Here is an 18,349-nt window from a genome sequence, read left to right on the forward strand (position 1 = left end):
GTATGGAAACTGTTGACTCAAAAAGCAGATGGCAAAACTTAACTGTCACACCACACAAGATGTAGTGACTCAATGGTGCTGTCCTGCAGTTCTGGGGAGGACAAAGAAAATACTCTTCTCTTTGCTTAGGGGGGACTTAGCAGAGTCACAAATATACACATGTGCCATGGATCCAGGCCAGGAAACAATATCATTCAGTCAGAGGACCATCTCTCTTCATTCAGTTAGTGTGATCCCACCATACTTTTTATTATTATCCAACAAAAATATTCTCCAAAGTAATTAAGGCATCATTCAACCACACGCTGTGCTAAATATTACAAATCTGCAACAAGTATATGACTTGTTTTAGTGACCTACATAAAGACAGATGTGACACATTTACTACAGTTTAATCCCACTGCAGCAGGAATGCCGAAGCTTCGTGTTAACGCCACACTTAGATTTCAAATCATCACTGACATGCTGATAAAGCTTTGAATGGACTACTCTCTTATCTTTGAGTCTGTTGTGTCCTGTGATCCAACTTTTGGATCCATGTGCTGCCACTCAAACTGCACATAACGCACGTGCTTTGACCCACGCGCCCCGTGATTCATCACAAGCTTCTGAACTACTGACATTTACAGGCTATCACGAACTTTTGAAGCATTCAAGCAAAAACACAGCAGACAATGTTAAAATAATATAATGTGACACATTACACCGAGCACCTCTTTGTTTCTGAAAGGACGTTTTTAAACGCCGTTTTTCTTTTATGCCTCAATGCGCGTCTTCCCCACAGCACCGAATATGAAGGGTAACAAAACTTTTTGTTACACCAGGATATGAAGCTCGCTCCGATTAGCAGAACTGCCGGGTTCAACAGAAGGGACCGGCAATTTGGCGCTAAATTTAATACACATGAATAGAGGAAGATGGGCAAACTGACATGGATTGACCATAAAAATTAAAAATAACAGGCACGTTTTTCTTTTAGTCTACCTCTTTAAGAAACAAATAACCGTTCACACTATGATCACTTATTTTGCCGGTAACAGAGTTTTACAGCTGAATATAAAGTCAAATAGTCCCCCTTTCTTCCTGGAACACGATCCAAACCCAGATACCAGCACCGTTTAACAGTCCACGTTGTCGTTCAATCACAACAGAGACCTCCTTACCTCGTTAAAGCTGGCTTGTTATGTTGAGCAGCGCGGGCGAGGGAGACAAATGTGACCATACACTTTGAGTAGTTCCTCGTAAATGGGAGTTTGGGCACCCCCCTCTGCTAGAATGGTTATTTCCATATTACATTAAGTAACAGAAAGGGGCATGTTTTAGGAAAATTAAAGCCAAAATAATCTCAAATCCACCATATCACAGAACTGTAAAGTAAGTTACTGAAACACTCAAGTGCTGCATTTAAGGACCGTTTTGTTTTTATTTGCTACTCTCTTTGTTAGACCCATTATGTTGCAAATGGATCAAATATTAAACTTGTTATATAGCAGTTTGAACAGCTTTAACCTGTTTGCTAATTAAGATTAATATGAAATACAATTGACAGCTTAATTGTAATGGAATATTACATTAAAAGATGGCTAGGTTTTATCAACCGTTAGAAGGGTGGTAATAAGAATAGTGTCTAGTTTCTGAGACAGGTTTTATGATTATTTAATCTTAATACCTATTATACTTCTCTTGAGTTAAATTTGCATGTAACTTTTTTGTTGCTATGGAATATATTGTTTCATGTCAGTGCTTATCCTGCTTTTCTACAATATATGATGTAAGAACTTTTCTGATTGCAGGGAACTATTAACTGTAAACCTTATGAGCACACTGAAATCATCAGCATCTACAGGAAGACACTAGTATGACATGTGGTGCTCAACACTTCCTGGGTGAGTAATATTAGTCACTTTGTAAATGTTCTCACTGGGTGTCAAGAATATGGTAAATTTGGAGCTTTGATTCCCTCTTTTTTTAACAAATGCAAGGTGTTTGTGGAAATGTGTAACATAACTAAAAGGCCAGATGATATGGAAACAAAAAGTTTAAGAAACGTCTCACTCTGTGTTTTGTTGTTGTTTTTTTTTTTTTTTTTGTTTGTTTTGTTTTGTTTTGTTTTGTTCCGTTCTTTTCTTTTCTTTTTTTTACCAAAATAAAACACAGAGTGAGTTTTTTTCAAAGCAGCCACCCTTGGCTTTGGGAGAAATCCTCTTAGTTTGTGATCCAACATAATTTTCCATGATTCTTTAAAGTTTCTGTATCTGTACAGCATCAGTCTGTTGCTATATCTTCATTCTGCTATCCAATGAATCACATCTGAAACAGGTTTAACTTCAATGTGATGTCCAGATCATCTGATCTAGCATGCTTTCACTCTGCCATTATACCTCCTCTATGCTTCATTGTGGAAGTCAAATATGCAGATATCATCTTTTCATGTCTGCCGCTTCTCTGAAAAACATAGCAACTTGAAAGAAAAGTCCCTCTTCCAGCACATCTCATCCGTACATTTAATCAAACCCCTTTAGCAAACACGGTAACACACTGGATCCCCTTCACCATCATTTATTTACATTCACAGTTGTTTGTTTTTAGTCTATTTTGGGCCACAGAATTCTGTTTTCCAACGATAACCATGTCATTTGGTGCCTAAACATAACCAAAAAAATCCCCAACATGAAACTATGGAGCAAAACTGTGATCTCACAAGACATCCGCAGATGAAAACAAAGAAAAGACTAAATTTTCTGATAAAGTATCAAATGAATGTTAGTGTCAAATAACACAACACTCACACCTAAAGTGTGAATGTTATAGAGGTCAGCTGTATAGCGCTCGATACTGGCAAATATTTGATGCCCTGGAAAATTGAACAACTTGGTTAGAACCAAGAGTCTCATATTAGGACTCATAGGCCAGATTTCAACATTATTCTCATTATTTGGTGTTACAATAACATAGAAAGAAACAGCACTTTACAAGCTGTAATCAAAGATGCTTTAAATATTGATGAATCTAATGCATGAGATTCCTTTTTATTATTATTATTATTATTGTTTTACAACAGTGGGAAAAAAAAAACTTTAAATCTGTTAATTTACCCACTTTATTGTCTGGTTCTTTTTGTGTATATATAAGTCACTTCATTGTTCATGTCATTTTTAAAGCAACGTTGATTTGTCTACAGTATTTTGGCATTTTACACCAACTCTAGTTTAAATAAACTGGTTTTAGAAAAATGAATCAATGTCATCGCACTAATGAAAAAGTAATAACAAAATCCAATATTTCCCCACAGCATCTCTGATCACTGGTAACCAGAGACGATAAATACAGCTGACCTTTTACTATGGGGTCCTGGTTGCTCCGTTTTCCTTATTTCTGACAGAGAAGAAGCCTGCTGGAGTTAATTTGCTGCTCTCGCTTCAAATGCACAGTTAAGAAGTCACTTCCTGAACCAATAACCCCTTACATTGATGCAGATAAAGCTCTGAAAAACACAGCTGCAGATCCTATTCACAGATGCCACTTAACTGGCCTGAATACATTCATATCTTGATCACATTTCATTACACAGTAAATGATAGTAGTTTGTTAATTCAGAGAAAATTACACAGATACTATGATTAGATAGAAAGACTACTTGCATGAAGAGGATTATGGGGAGTGAATAGCGAAATTTTTCCTTTATTTACACATTATAGTGTTTGAACAAATGCATGTGAGTACAGACTGAAGGTTAAGGCTGGTCATAGTCTGAGGCAAGTAAGGACAAAACATTTGAATAGAAGATAAGACAAAGTGATTCTAAGAGGGCTTGTAATCATGTGACATTAAAAAATGTTTTGCCTATATAAAACATGCCAGCAAAACCAGCTTTAGTCTTTATATAATGTGGAACAAATGATTGGTAAAGGAAAAATGTGAAATCAGCTGCTTCTGTTATGCAAGTAAACACACACAAGAGGTTTTTATTTTCCTCCAGAGAACAAATTGTTTTCTCAAGTGTCTGCAAAAAGTCTCACTAATGTAATGTTTAATTTCAAAACATCAGTCTGTCTGAAGCGTTGTGTAGGGGTGGTGTTCATGGTATTAAGGCTGTATACTTAGAAAGTTGGTCTCTGCTGTTTACTCATATAGTTGTGGTAGGTATTCAGTCATCCACACCCTGTCTACCCCCCAGCCTAAAAAAAGCTCACTGTGGTTTTGGACAGAAACCATCTGTAACAGAGAGCTGGAACAGTCTGCTTCCTCGCTAACCCAAAATCCAACGAGGAGGAGTCCAGCTGCACAGAACTGAGGGACATCTGTCTCTCTCTCTTGCTCTCTGCTCGTGTGAAGACACAAATCTACACTTCATTTCCATAAGGGGCACATTTAGATATATTTATGTCATGCAGCTGAATGTGCCTGTTTTGTCTCTTTACCTCTGAGTCTTGTTCACTGGCTTATTTTTACTAAAAGGGTCAGAGAAGAGCAGTGCAGCAAACCACAACCTTTACTGGGTTTTTCCACAAAGATGAGAGTGAGAGAAAGAAAAGGGAAAATGAGAAAAGTAGCAAAACAGAAACAATTTATAACAAAACAATGGTTTCATTAAGACAACCAAGCCCTTTTGACACTGGTTAGAAAACCCACTCTCACCCACAAACATCTGGCTGTTGGCTGAGCTCAGCTTGGCATCAATGGAAACACAACATCTGGGTGTACATGCTAATATTCACTGACAATGCTGCAGTCCAGGCAACAAAAAATGGGCACAGCTCATAAAGAACAAACAAACAAACAAAACAAAACATTTATTCACCATAACGTCTTACATGGGGCTCATAAACTGACAGTAACTTAGTCAAAAACAAAAAACAAACTGATAAGGACCGATAAGTTGTAGACTTCAGACCGCTGATGATAAACCCATTGCACGCTATGGAAAATGTTTGAATCTACTTGTTTTAGCAGGTGTAACCTTGTTTAAAACCCCATTTAAATGTGCTGCTTTTGGTGTAAAATTTATATCTCATGAACATAGAATGTAAAAAAATTGTAAAGAAATCTACAAACCTTCTCACAAAACGTCGAGACATTGTGTGAAATGTAAACAAGCACAAAACAAATTGAACAAAAGTAAAAATTCAACAGAATTAAACACAGCATATGCATTTAAATTTGTGGGGAACCTTGGCCCTCGTACTGCCCTGATTTAAAATGAAGGAGTCACGGTTCAGGACTTGATAGACTGTTGGATCCATTTGATTTTAATCAGGTGTGTTGAAGCAGGGAAAAACGGAAAACTTGCAGGACTGCTGGCCGCAAAGGACAAGGGTTCCCCACGACTGGTTTTAAAAGAAGTTGGGACAAGGCCATGCTCTTTCACATCTTTGAAGAATTTTGGCCCTCTTTTCTTTAAAAACTCAAAATTTTAGACACAGCTCTCTTAATCTTTGCCTTTTTTTCAGTCTTTTTGGAAATGGTTACATAGTAGGACAGATGCACAGAGATGATAAACAACCAAGAAAACAGCCTCAACAGCTCAGCAGCTATTCTTCTCTCTGCCAACTGCACCCTGTTTCAGCCTGCGAAAGCTGAACAAACAGCCAAAGTAGTCTGATACTAAACCAGTCTTTCCCATTAACAGGAAGAACCTGAAAAATAATCAATCGCCCTTCATTTTGCTAAGAATGTGTATTGTCAGATGAAAATCTCAACTCCTTCACTTCCTGCTGACCCAGACATTTCCCTGTTATTCCATTTGTAGAACAGAAGATGAGCAAATAAACATCATGCACGTCTAATTCGAGAATATCCTGTGAAGTTTGTGGCATAAGAGGCACACACAGGAGGAGTAGGAGGAGGAAGAGGGTATGATATAAATGGACTGGAAGTAACTTTCTGACTGCACACTGAAATTTAAAAGGACCACATTTAACAAGGAATTCCCCAGAATGGCCTCCTCAACCTCTACATGGCTCTGAGGATTCTGAAAGAGTGAAGTAAATCCATGCTGGGATTAAAAATTTTGGGACTCCGTTTTCAGGGATTAAAACTTGAGCAAACAAAGAGAAAAGAACTCCTGAGGGACGTTTGTAAGAGATCAGTGGCCCCTCATCTTAACCCAAGTAGCCCATTCAAATTCCAAGCAAAATGTGATTGCCTGCAGGGGAAAGAAATCTGAATGAAATCTCTGTCATGGTGGATTAGACTAAATTCTTCTCCTGTGAAAGGATTTTATCTGTGGGAGAAGATTTAAAACCATCCATTATGGGTTTTATCTGTTCAGCTGAGCTTCAGTACCTCTGGAACCGGTAACAGTCCCATCAGTCTGCACAAGAGTTATTGCTCACGCTCTTCTGTCCAACCACCCAAAATCCTCAGTAAACATCAGCCCTGCTTTCCCTCCTCCAATACTTAGACTTTAGGCGTAGGCTACAGAAAACACATAAAGAATTAAATATTCCTGCCAGAAAATCAGATATGTTAGTTTAAGATCTATAAATTGAAGCTAACTGTTTTATTACTCCACCTTTCAAATTAATATTTTTATTTGCTTGTCTGTTATAGAAAGTTTAATAACTTCTATTATATTTTCCATAAATAAATAACTTCACTGTGTTTTGGGAAAAACTACTTTGATCATTCATAACACATAAGTAAGAAAAGCAAAAACAGACCTTCAAAGGAAGCAAGAGTCCACGTAACTTATTTTCACTGACTGCTGATCCTCTTCCAACAATTTCTCATAAAATCAAGGACATTTTGGACATCAACAGATCAGACTGTGTCCTGAATCTCAGGAGGAGGAGGATTGTGTGCATTCCTATCATTTCAGCATTCCCATGCTATTGTGCTTGGATTCAGTACGTGTTGTAACAGTGTTGTCCAGATGACAGGATTGAATCCACTTCTCCAGCAGGAGTTGTTGTAAAGCCTGGGCCAGAGTACATGATGTTGGCATGAAAACAGCCTGTAGAGAAAGATGGAATCCAGGATCACAACTTAGTGCCAAGACTTACACATGGGTTGCGAAAGTGCACACAGTCTAAACTCTGGCAGAAATACACAGATTTATCAAGAGACAGTAAAAAGTGAAAAAAGGACAGGTAACCCTTTGAAGTATATTTAGTATCCCACCAGCAGTTTCAATTCAAAGCTGAACCTATGATCAACGTTGCTCTTGCCAGATTAGAAAATATGACTGCAGGGCCGTATCTTTGATTTCTTTCCCAGTCTGAGTCATAGTCATTACATTTGAGACTTTCCATTTTCTCTTGTTATGCAACTTTGCTACATCTGTTTTCTGTCAATACATGAAGGAATTGCCATGTAGGCTGGGCCAATGAAGCAAGCAAGAAAATAATCCATGATTTGCAGCAAACATGGAAAAATAAAACAATTTACTTTAGAAAATAAGTGGAATACAAGCTACAGATATTATTTATTATGTAAAAGTAGAAATTTGTCAGAAAAGCAAGCATTCAAGTACAGTGCAGACACTGGTTTCTGTATAAAGGGAAACGTGGGGTAACAAATCTAGAGGCTGAGTAACAGGAGTAAAGTAGTGCAGCATTTTTATCTTTTTTATGGCCCATTTGAGATTCATTCAGGGAAAACCAGAGTAAAAACTACAAGCTCAAAGTCCTGAGTAAAAATATAACTAAACTAGAAAATCCTGGATGCAACACTGGAAAAAAATTAAGACCGCAACTTTTCCCTACAAAATGTCATGACAAAAGGTCATGTGACAGAGTTTTAATAGACATAAGGGACAATAGCAATAAAAACAAGTGGATAATTTAAATTTTATCAATAACTTCTGATTTTATCCCAGCAAAGACAACTTTAATATGTTGTTTAGGCAATTACGACCTGCAGAATATCCATCATGGATGTTTTTTATGTGAGATTTAATTAATCACAATTTAAAAGATAAGCTGGAATTCACATTATGGTTTCGCAAAACTGAACTGCAGTTATCTTAAATTAACTTCCTTCAGCAACTCAGGGGAGAATTCCTATCAGTCGACTAGAAATTGCAGATATTGAAGTTTTATCTGTACATTTCCTTTTGAAAACAGTCATTTCAGATGACCAATTCTGGCTAATTGTAACCTATTTACTTCACAACTTATCATAGTGATAACAAGTGTTTCCAAAGGAAAGAAAATGGGCATATAGGGATGAAAGGAGTGGTTGAAAAAATCTAGTTGTGTAGCATTCAAGATTGTTATGCTGTTGTTTATCATAGAAGAGGGATGTCTAATTTTGGTTATCAAGGGCCAGTTTCCTGTGGGTCTTAAATGTTTCCCTGTCCCAAAACACCTGATTCAAATTAAATAAATTTTCCTTACTGTCATAATCCTGGGTTGAGGTTTTGTTGTCAGGTGGAGATCCTACTCCTTTCAGATTCCTGCCCTACTTCCTCCACACTATTTTTCCATCTAACCATCTCTGATCAGTGTTTAAGGACCAGCTCAAGCTCTATTATCTGCCATGTTCTTGTCAAATGGACGCTATATTTATGCTTACAGTGTTTTACCTGTACTGTAATGTTCTTTGTGTCCTTTGCTTCCTAGAAAAAACACTGCTGCTGAAGAACATCCTGATCATTTATCAAGACAAATCTGCTGCCCTTGAGCTGGTTCATTTACACAACATTGGATCTACTGGCTGCCTTCCCTGAATATTCCTGGATCTGTCCACCCTCTGCAGAAGAACTCTGACCACTAGCTCTCCCCGTTGCCTATACTTTCAAAGGATCCGCGTAAGAAACCCTGCCAGTACTTCAAAGGCACTAATCTCCAGTAACATTAACTAATCTCACAACCTCACACTCTCCTCTGACAGAAGTGTTCTCCACACTGATTGCCTTACTTCTCACTGGTCTAGTCACCATGTCTCCACAGTTAACTCGCTGGTAAACTAGCATTTGCAGCAGTAGAATGCAGCCCTTTTTAATACAGTAGGGATTATCATATTGAAGTACTGGTTCATATAAAGCAAATCCGTTATTGCTAAATTAAACAAGGATATCTCATCTTCTAATATTGTGCAATCATAGTTCTCAAGGTTTCATGAGTCTCAGCTTATTCCTTCACTGCACACATATGCATGCTACATGAGTTCATGTATCAGTCCATGTGTGTTTGCTGAGCATGTTTCTTTGTATGTATGTGTAGTATGGAATTAGATATGTTTTCTTTCTGCATCCATTTTTCGATGTTCATAACATCACCTGTTGGATCTATTCAGGAAGTATGAATTCCCTGTTGGCAGTCTCAGCTGTTAAGATGTTTGGTCCAGTGTAAATTTTCCTTTCAGCCCATGACTACATAGAAATCTTTTTTTTCTCCTCAGTGATCTGTTTGACACTTAAAATGTAATCTCTGCCTGTCCTCATCCTTCCTATCTTGCATCTTATCAGAAGCTGACAGCCATCCTGTCGGTCATTGCCTGATAAGGAAAGTAAGCAAACAGAGGTAAGAGAAGGCAAAGTCGGATTTTTCTTAGGAATTTGGAGTGCTGCCATTATTATGTTATCTGTGCCGTGATTATTAGAATTTAACACACTGTGTGCCCACTAGAAACCCATTACTCACTTGATCTGTCTTGTAGCATGTGATGGGACCCTTTGTGCGTACAAGTATCGATGCATGAATACTCAGTTTTTTAACCTGCTCCTATGAACTTAAAGACATTATTAAGGAAAATGTTGAGGAAAATGTTATAAGACTGTTGGAAACAATATAGTGATGACATATACTGCCAGAATCAGGTGAAATCAAAGATTTTATAACACAAGTATGTCTCATTTGCATGGAATTTACCTTGTTTATTGACCAAAGTATGTCAGTGATGGAAAGCTGTTCATTTTACTTTTAGAGCAAGTTTATATAATGATAAAACTAGGATGGTGAAAGCTATATAATCTGTCCACAGGTCTCAGAGAACTCTGCATACGATCTAAGGCTGAGCAGAGCTTTTAAACTATTTCTCTGGGACCAAAGACCTCTGAATGAAAATCCATACATCATTCATGTGCCCTTTGTAACCCCATTCTGTCCCTAAAGCTGCCTAATTTATCACAAGCTGAGATAAAGTAATTATAGAAACTGATACCAGATCCCTCCCTTGCTCCTGAACCACATGGCAGCGTGACACTCATATGATTGAGGGTAATGCATCTGCTACAACAGGGGCCCAAAGACTGCACGCAACAGTTGTAAATATTAGGAAACATACAGCTCAGGGAAGAGTTTAGGTCCCCACTTTGACTGAGGAGCTTCCAATAGTAATATTTTACTATCAGTAAAACCTTTTTCCTTCTTGCTCATTAAAGTCTAATGCTTTTATAAATTTCACATCATCTTCTTTTTGTGTCTGTGTGCTGTTTTTGGCTTTGCTTCATAGCTGCATGGACATTATATAGCAGAATAAACGTTCAAACCTGACTAAGTTGGGGTCTGATAATAGAAATTATGTTAAATTAGCCACACTGGTGAACTTTGTCAGATTTTCATGCTTTGTCGCCTCCTAACGAAGACTAATTCAGCTTCTGTCTTGCAATCTGTCCATTCTCTCTCCAGCCAGTCAATTTTGTTGACTCTAGTCTTATATCTTACTCTATTATTTTCTCTTTTTCTTTTCCTTGCTCCCTCCAATAATGTCCTCTTGCATTTCTTTGCTGAATCAGACATGGTGCACATTCAAAATGGTCAGTTTGTTAATATCCAGTTGCTGGCATGTGACACGGTACAGTAAAACAAAATGCAGATGTCATGTGATGGTCTGGGCTGGAGCAGAAAGCTGTGAAGCAGGGATGAAGTAGGGCAATTAAAAAGGTTAGAAATAACAAAATGCAAAAGAGACCAATTAATTTTCATATAACATGGTGACTGAACTAGGCAATGACAGCTTAAATATGAACTTAACAAATGTCAGAGGGCCATCAAAATGAGTCAGAAAGACAGTTTTCAGGTTGGAAATTAATGTTGTTTTGCTTTAAGCTGCGGTTGTCTAGAAATGTGTGCTTGCATTTCCTCTAAAAAAAAATTGTACCCAAATCTGTAGACTCATAAGTACTTCCTCTTTTAAAGAAGTGTTACATATTTCTCTTACGAAACAAGTAACATATTCTTTGTAAATTTACAGCAACTAGCTAAAGCTGGTGTGATCTATTCAAAGCCCAAAAGAAACTCAATAAGATTAAATAAAGAAAGAATTAAAATGTTTTGTTTAAACTTATCTGTGAAGTTGGTGGGTTTGAACCATAAAATAGAAGAAATGTGAATAAAAACATCTGCCATGTCACCAAATATTGATACAGAATAAATAAATGTTCCCTGAAAACATTTATTTTCCAGTATGCACTTGAAAAAAGTTTTGTACAGCACCTTCAGAGCAGGAATGGGTCCTTCCAAATATCACTTTCTCTTTGTTTCTAGTCTTTATGCAGCAATAAGTTGTTTTTCTTTTTTATTAACTTTTATATTTACTCCAGTTATGACATGTTATACAGTAAAACTGCTCATCTAAATTTTATTAGGAAAATTAAGAGACACACTTCCCTAAATGTTATACTACATTTCATTAACTTCAGCCTTAACAAATGTGGATACAATCCTGTTTGGCACCATATGACTAATATTGTTTTCTCTCAGAAACAAAATGGACACATTAATGAGGCTGGAAACAGTGAAAAAGTCCTACATCATTTCCTTCAGACTGGATGGAAATACAAATAGTTTATTATCTGTTTAAAGTGACTTGAGATGTGTTTTAGCAGAACCCAGGCCAATTCACAGCATAAGCAAACTGTATGGAACTGGACAAAATAAACTGAACTGACCTGATAACATTATTTAAAGAATTACGTTTTTTGTGTGATTATATTCGTAATTAAATTACACTGGAGTTTAGATTGTTTGGTTTCTTCCAACTGTACAGCTGTGTTGTAACCATACCAACAGAAGTTGTGCAAGATTGCAAGTGCTAACCACAGTTTACACAACTACAGTATGAAGCACGCATAACAATTTCCCAGAGTACAATGCTAATAAATTTATGATATTACCAAGCGCCTCAGTATTTCCAAGTTTGAAGAGTGTTACAGCCTGTCCTTCCACTTTCAGCCAGTCACTCCATTCCATCTGCACTTCCCTGATCCTCCACACCTGGTCCTGATCTGATCATCATAATCAAGCCAACCTGTCACACCTGTCTTCCATTGTTTCACCAGTCCTCAAATACTCCAGCACAACAGTCACTCCCTGTCGGACCTCAATCTACACACTGCAGACTCACCCCTACTCCATTCCATGGTTCCTGTCCCTCTGATCTACGCCTTCAATTCTGTCACCGTAAGACCTCTTCCTAAATATCCTGTCTGTTAATAAAGGGTGTTTAACCTGCCCTTGTCTCCTTGGAGTCCAGTGTAACAAAGAGAATTGAACATCAGTGGTTAAATCTAACGTTGATTAACAGGTTGTTGACTTTTGCTTTTGTTAGCTGCTAGGTAGCTAAATTAGCTGTTAGATGAAAGAAGACTTTTAATTAAGTCAAGACTTGTCTTTTAAAAGTAAAAAATCGTAGCTTCATGAGCAGAATGTTTATTTTTCTAAAATTTTCTGAAAAGCCAATGACATTTTAATCAGCATTCTGACATTTTTACTAGAGTTGACATCAATATAGAAATGCATTTTCATTTTGTAGACAGCACATTATCAGCAGTGATAGCTGTGGTTCATGTATCTTCCATGGGACGAATATTAGCACCTTCCAGTTGGGTCCTTTGGCAAGACCCTTAACGCTTCTGCCTAACCACTGTAAGCTGCTTTGAATAAAAGCATCTGTTAAATGCCTGTAATGTAAGAGCTTTTCTGCATCTTAAAGTGTCCTTGAGCTAAACACTGAATCCCAGTGTTGCCTCTGATATGTTCATTGTGGTAGAAGAAAACAACTGCTGCTCATATATACTGGGTCTTATATAATAATAAGTGCTGTAGGATTCTTGGTGTGAATGAGTGAGAATCAAACTGAAGCGTGTTCAGGAATTCACACAACGTTAGAAGCCACTGTGTAAGAAGAGACCATTTCACACTAAAAGTACAATGAAAGCCTCTGGCTGTCTTACAATGTTCCAATGTTATTCAAAAGTTCAAAATGGCAAACATATGTTTCCGATTACTGCAAGGAGTTTCCCTGAAGCAGCATGAACAAGTTATATAATCACAACTTTCATCTTCTGATGAAAAATGGCTTTCTAACCTTTTTAGCTGTCATACAAAAACATTACAAGGCTGTTCATTTTTTACTAGGAAATATACATTGTTTGTGTTATGGATACTATTTTGACTGAATGTTTGTTGATAAAAGATCATTTGACCCCAATTTGCCTCCTCTAAACTGAGCAAGTTCATATGTGTTTGACTTTGAGGCTCTTTATTCAAGATGTAATAACAAACCTGAGATTACTTACTTATTAAACTTAATGAGAGCACATTCCAGTGTGTTTACTCTAAACTGACCTATAGCACAACTTATTTTCTGAGTTAATATGCTCAAATACTTTACCTAAGGTGTGTGTGTGTGTGTGTGTGTGTGTGTGTGTGTGTGTGTGTGTGTTACAAAAGCTCTCAAAATTCAGTTAACATCTTTTTCCTCTCTATCCTCTATAAGGTCTGAGTGGTTATAATGCAGAACATCTACACAGACCACAAACAAAAAGGGATCAAAATCAATATAATAAGAGTAGCAGGTGACGTTTTTTAACAGTCCAGTCTGCACAGACCACTACCATCTACTGTGCTGCCTCCTTTTATGAAGAATTATTATCATGATCCTCTCCACTGCCTAACAGCCATGCTATCACAAAGGACACATGGGAATATGACGGAAGTGATGTTTGAAATGGATGTACCTATTGATGTACATAAAGGGAGCATAAATGAGTCTGTACTCCTATGGAAACTCTGAAGGCCAATCTCTCTGTTTTATTCTTATTTAAAAAATTTAACAACAATAATAAACAGACTGGTGTGACCTTTCAGTGAGACGTCTCCTGTTACCTACATCCCTGCTCTTTCTATGACTAGTCATCAGTATCAGTGACCTTATGGGCCTGAGGGCATTTGGCTGTACACAGAATGAGGCATTTAATGACCCAGTCTTAATAACCTGGTTTTCTTCCACTAAATCACATTACTCTGTTGCAAACCACATGTGTTGTTGTCCCTTCCTGACTTTCAGAATGAAGTTTCTGATTATAGTGATCTAACTGTCTCAGGACACAAGTCACTGGTTGCACATCATGTGTTTTAGTGGGCTACAGAAAGGGACGATGCAAGTAGGTGGAGGTAAAGGCAGTACTGAAGGCTTATTACAATGCTATCAGGAGGGTTCAGAGCTTTATTGAAAGTTACATATATTTTAAACACTATTTTAAACTTTGAGGCTGTACGTTCAGAACTAGAATTGAAATTCCAGCTTTGGAGTCAACAAAATGCTACCTGTCTCCCAGCATAACACAGGATTCAACACAAATTCCATAACAGCTGAAAACAAAGAGTAAAACGTACATACTGTCTAACAGAAATGCTACAAATATTCGGAAAACTACAGTCAACACTAGCAGAGTGTCATGCGAGGACGTTCATTGCCTTTTTTCATATCGGGTATTTAGATTTATCACTTTGGCAATGCACAAGAATACACAACAGCAGAACTTTTCCCAACCTAGAAAGCAGCTATCATCAATACACTTGTTCATTTCTTGCAATGACAAGTCAAGATGTTTCTATTTTGGGGGATTAAAATCTACCCCAGGCTGACTCTCTTCCCATGGAACAGGTAAGCTAACATTAGCACAAACGGTGGGGAATCTCTGGTTTTAACTGGCTAACATTTGCTAATGCTGGCTTTTTCTGCTAATATGGATGAATTTGCAAGTGACAAATGTTGTTAAATGCTGAATTAGCTGATAATGCCAGCTAATTCAGTCCTCAGGAAATAACTTTTTTTTAATGTGTGTAGGTAATATAAGTTAAAGTAATACTACTTTCTGACCTTAAAACTGTTTTTCTGATTTATTTGATGGCACACTGACATTAATTATGCACATTCCTGCACATTAATATCTTTATTGTAAGGGCTGCATGAAATATAGTTAAATATCAAAGTCAATACTTGAAAGAAATGCATTTAATAACAATAATAAATTATATTTATGAGTAAATGGAAAAAAAATAAGATGAATGCAAATGTTTTAAAAAATATATAAAATAATCAGAGCGATGGACTGGTGGCCTGTCCAGCGTGTACCCTGCCTCCCACCTGCTATATGCTGGGTTAGGCTCCAGCTTCCCCGCGTACCCTTAATGGACAAAGCGAAATAGATAATGGCTGGATAAAAAAATTTAAACTGCAGATTAATATAAGATTATTTACATTTATTAAATGGAAAATAAAATATATATATATATATATATAATATGTAATAGTAATATAATAAATATACTAAAACATAATGTGTTATAACCTGCATTAAACCAGTAAAATATATAAACATAACCTCATCATCACTAACAGCATTAACAACAGCATCATCATAACATCTGATAGGCGAGCATAATCATGTGACACAGAAGGTTAAGAAAAAGAAGAAGTACAAGACCAAAAACAAGAAGAAGCAGCCACACTGTGGCCGGGCTTCACATGCAATTTTGTTGCCTAAAATGCCCAGAAGTAAAAAAACAAATGACATGTTTTGTATCAGCAGAGTAGGATTTCGATATTCAAAGAAGTATTAAATCCAATATTTTGACTCTAGAGTATTGATATGGCCATCCCTACTGTAGACTGATTTTAACTGGAGCTGGATACTTAATAAAAATCCAAAATGCAAATGTTAGCTGAGACTTGGATTCAACATTAATGTTAACTGTCAGCACAAAACAGAATTCAAAACCACCAAAACATCAATGCTTTTAGCTGTCCAACAGGAATTCAGCAAATATCAGGAAAACTAAAGTTAACATGAGCAACACAGACTTTTTTTCTAGAATGCTAGCTCAGACCCCAAGCTAGAACGCGGCTATCATTAATGCACCTGTTCATTTCAAATTAGAACATGATGTTTCAGAAAACTAAGATATAGACAAGAAACCAGTGTGCAGTTGTCCTCCTTTAGTTCCTTCAGGGCTGCAGCTGTCTTTGCATGGTCACAGTACTAGCTGTAGTACACATACTACAGACAAAGACTTTCTTTTCTCCAAAAGACTTTTACCCCTTTTTTTTAATTTTAGGGGCAATCTTTGGTCACATAATCGGGACACCAGCTGTCTTGTAATCCCTCTCACAGTATGACATAAAACCGCCGTTTAGGCGCTACAGCCAACAGAGTATGATTATCTCTCGATCATCATCTTCTGTCTGAGACAGCCCACAGTTGAGCATATGAGACTCAACCCAGTTGGAGATACAAAAGAACATAACAGATAACAAACAAGATAAGACTTTATTTTTCCCACAGTGAAGAAATTCACATGTCTCAGCAGCGCCACATGACTGGTACATATAAACAAAAAACAGATAAACAGAACACTACAACCCAAAAAATGAAAACAAAATGTCTAAAGGAATGAAATACAAAACATACATATTTTAAGAATAAAATAAATTAGATCCTTAAACGCATGCGAATAAATGTTTTTGTGGATTATCATTTTTCAGAATGATTAATCAAAGGGTGCCTCTGTTGAATAGGCAAATCCATATCAAAAAGATCAAATTATTTAGCTTGTAAAACTGTATCTAATGTCTGGAAAAGAAAGCTCCTAAAGAAATAATCATCAGGGTTAACCCGGTTCAAGATGTATCATATAGGTTCATGTCGCTAACTAAACATCAGGATATCTAGCCATCTCTTTTGTCTAAAACTTTTGAAAAAAAGGAGAACACAAGTTCCTCAAGTCCAACATTGCCTTAGCTACAGTGTAGCTGCAAATCCTCTCTGTCTTTTATTGATCAGCTACCTGATTGCTGACTGAGATTTCAACACTGGCAGCATCAGCTTGTTGATCCTGAGTTACAGCAGCAGGTGAAAAGTGACATCAACAGAAGAGTTTATCACAGAGGCTTTGTCAAAACCCCAGGACCAGCTTCAAAAGTCATCACACTTCACCAACATTACATAAAGCACACTAAGCAGAGTAGTTTTAGTAGCATCTCTCTCTCTGTGAACTAAAAAACATGGTGTCATTGTTTTTATTATACAGTAGTGGTTTTAGCTCAGTGGGATATTTTCTTGGAGCTCTTTCATGTTATCTGTGGCTGTGGAGTGTGTTTGTGTTTGTGGAGTATAAATATTCTCACACTTTCGCCTGCTGTGATGTTTCAACTCAAACTGTGTACAAGTCTCGACCTCTGGCCAGCAACTTTTGAGCACAAAACCAAGTATTCTTTCAACTTCCTCTGCAGCTATCACAACATGGATGCAGGAGATATTCTTAATGCTGACCCTCAAAGCAGCCGCATACATTCAGACTGTCTGATATCACAAGTCAAGAATAGCTCTGGCCCAATATGCCCTCAGTCACACAATCATCTGGCGCACTTTCAGCACACTGGGGACATGATGCGCCAGTCACGTCCACGTAGCGCAGCGCACTGCGAATTACAGAGACCATTTGACCTTGTCATCATTTCTTCAGCAGGAGCTCCACCTGCCCCACAGAATCTCTCCCTAACATTAGCATGCTCTGAGTTTGCAACTGCAGAATAATAACGTACACTTTGTGGGCGTCCCGTGGACTCCCAGTGCGTGCCCCCGCTCCACTATCACCACCAGAGCTCCTTTGGCAGGCTGTGTCAGCAGTCTGCCCACCGTCCTTTACACTTGACTGTATGTTTAAATGCGCACCACTTACCCTCATACAACCGGCCTGCGATGCCGTCTCATGTGAGATGCGCGTGGGTTAGTGGGAATAAAAGTCGTTGATGCATGCATTCGCTTGTTATTCTCTCCTTTCGTTCAGATGCAAAACTCGACGCACTGTAATCGTGCAGCTGGCACACACACAGGCTGCAAGGCTGCATGGTTAAATGAGGGAGGGGGGGTCTCTGACTGGTCCAGATTCCGACAAATAGCAGGTTACTTTGGATTTTTACAAATAGGCCACCAGATTATAATGGTTGTAAAACACACGTCACAGTCTAGAATCAGATATTGGCTGGCTGGTGAAAAAAACTCACAAGCTCTTTATTTATGTAACAAATCTCTAACTGGTTCTTGTAACTCAACTTTGCTCTAATTGGCAACACAATCCATTACAAACTGCAGCCACTCATTTATTTATTTACTGAT

General features: G+C 37.6%; 1 protein-coding gene across 3 annotated transcripts in view; it reads right to left on the reverse strand.

Moving 5' to 3' along the window:
* Positions 1-18,029, reverse strand: part of LOC121655812 (equilibrative nucleoside transporter 1-like) — a 43,309-nt gene extending 25,280 nt beyond the window's left edge. The window contains exon 1 of one of the 3 annotated variants that reach the window (XM_042010661.1): positions 17,913-18,029. The gene's annotated coding sequence lies outside the window, so the exon portion shown is untranslated. Of the gene's footprint in view, positions 1-1,163; positions 1,268-6,662; positions 6,684-17,912 lie in introns of those variants that run through there. The other 2 variants (XM_042010662.1, XM_042010660.1) reach the window with 2 other exon arrangements.
* Positions 18,030-18,349: the final 320 nt, after the last annotated feature.

This window comes from Melanotaenia boesemani, chromosome 16 (genome assembly GCF_017639745.1).
Source record: "Melanotaenia boesemani isolate fMelBoe1 chromosome 16, fMelBoe1.pri, whole genome shotgun sequence".
Taxonomy (NCBI): domain Eukaryota; kingdom Metazoa; phylum Chordata; class Actinopteri; order Atheriniformes; family Melanotaeniidae; genus Melanotaenia; species Melanotaenia boesemani.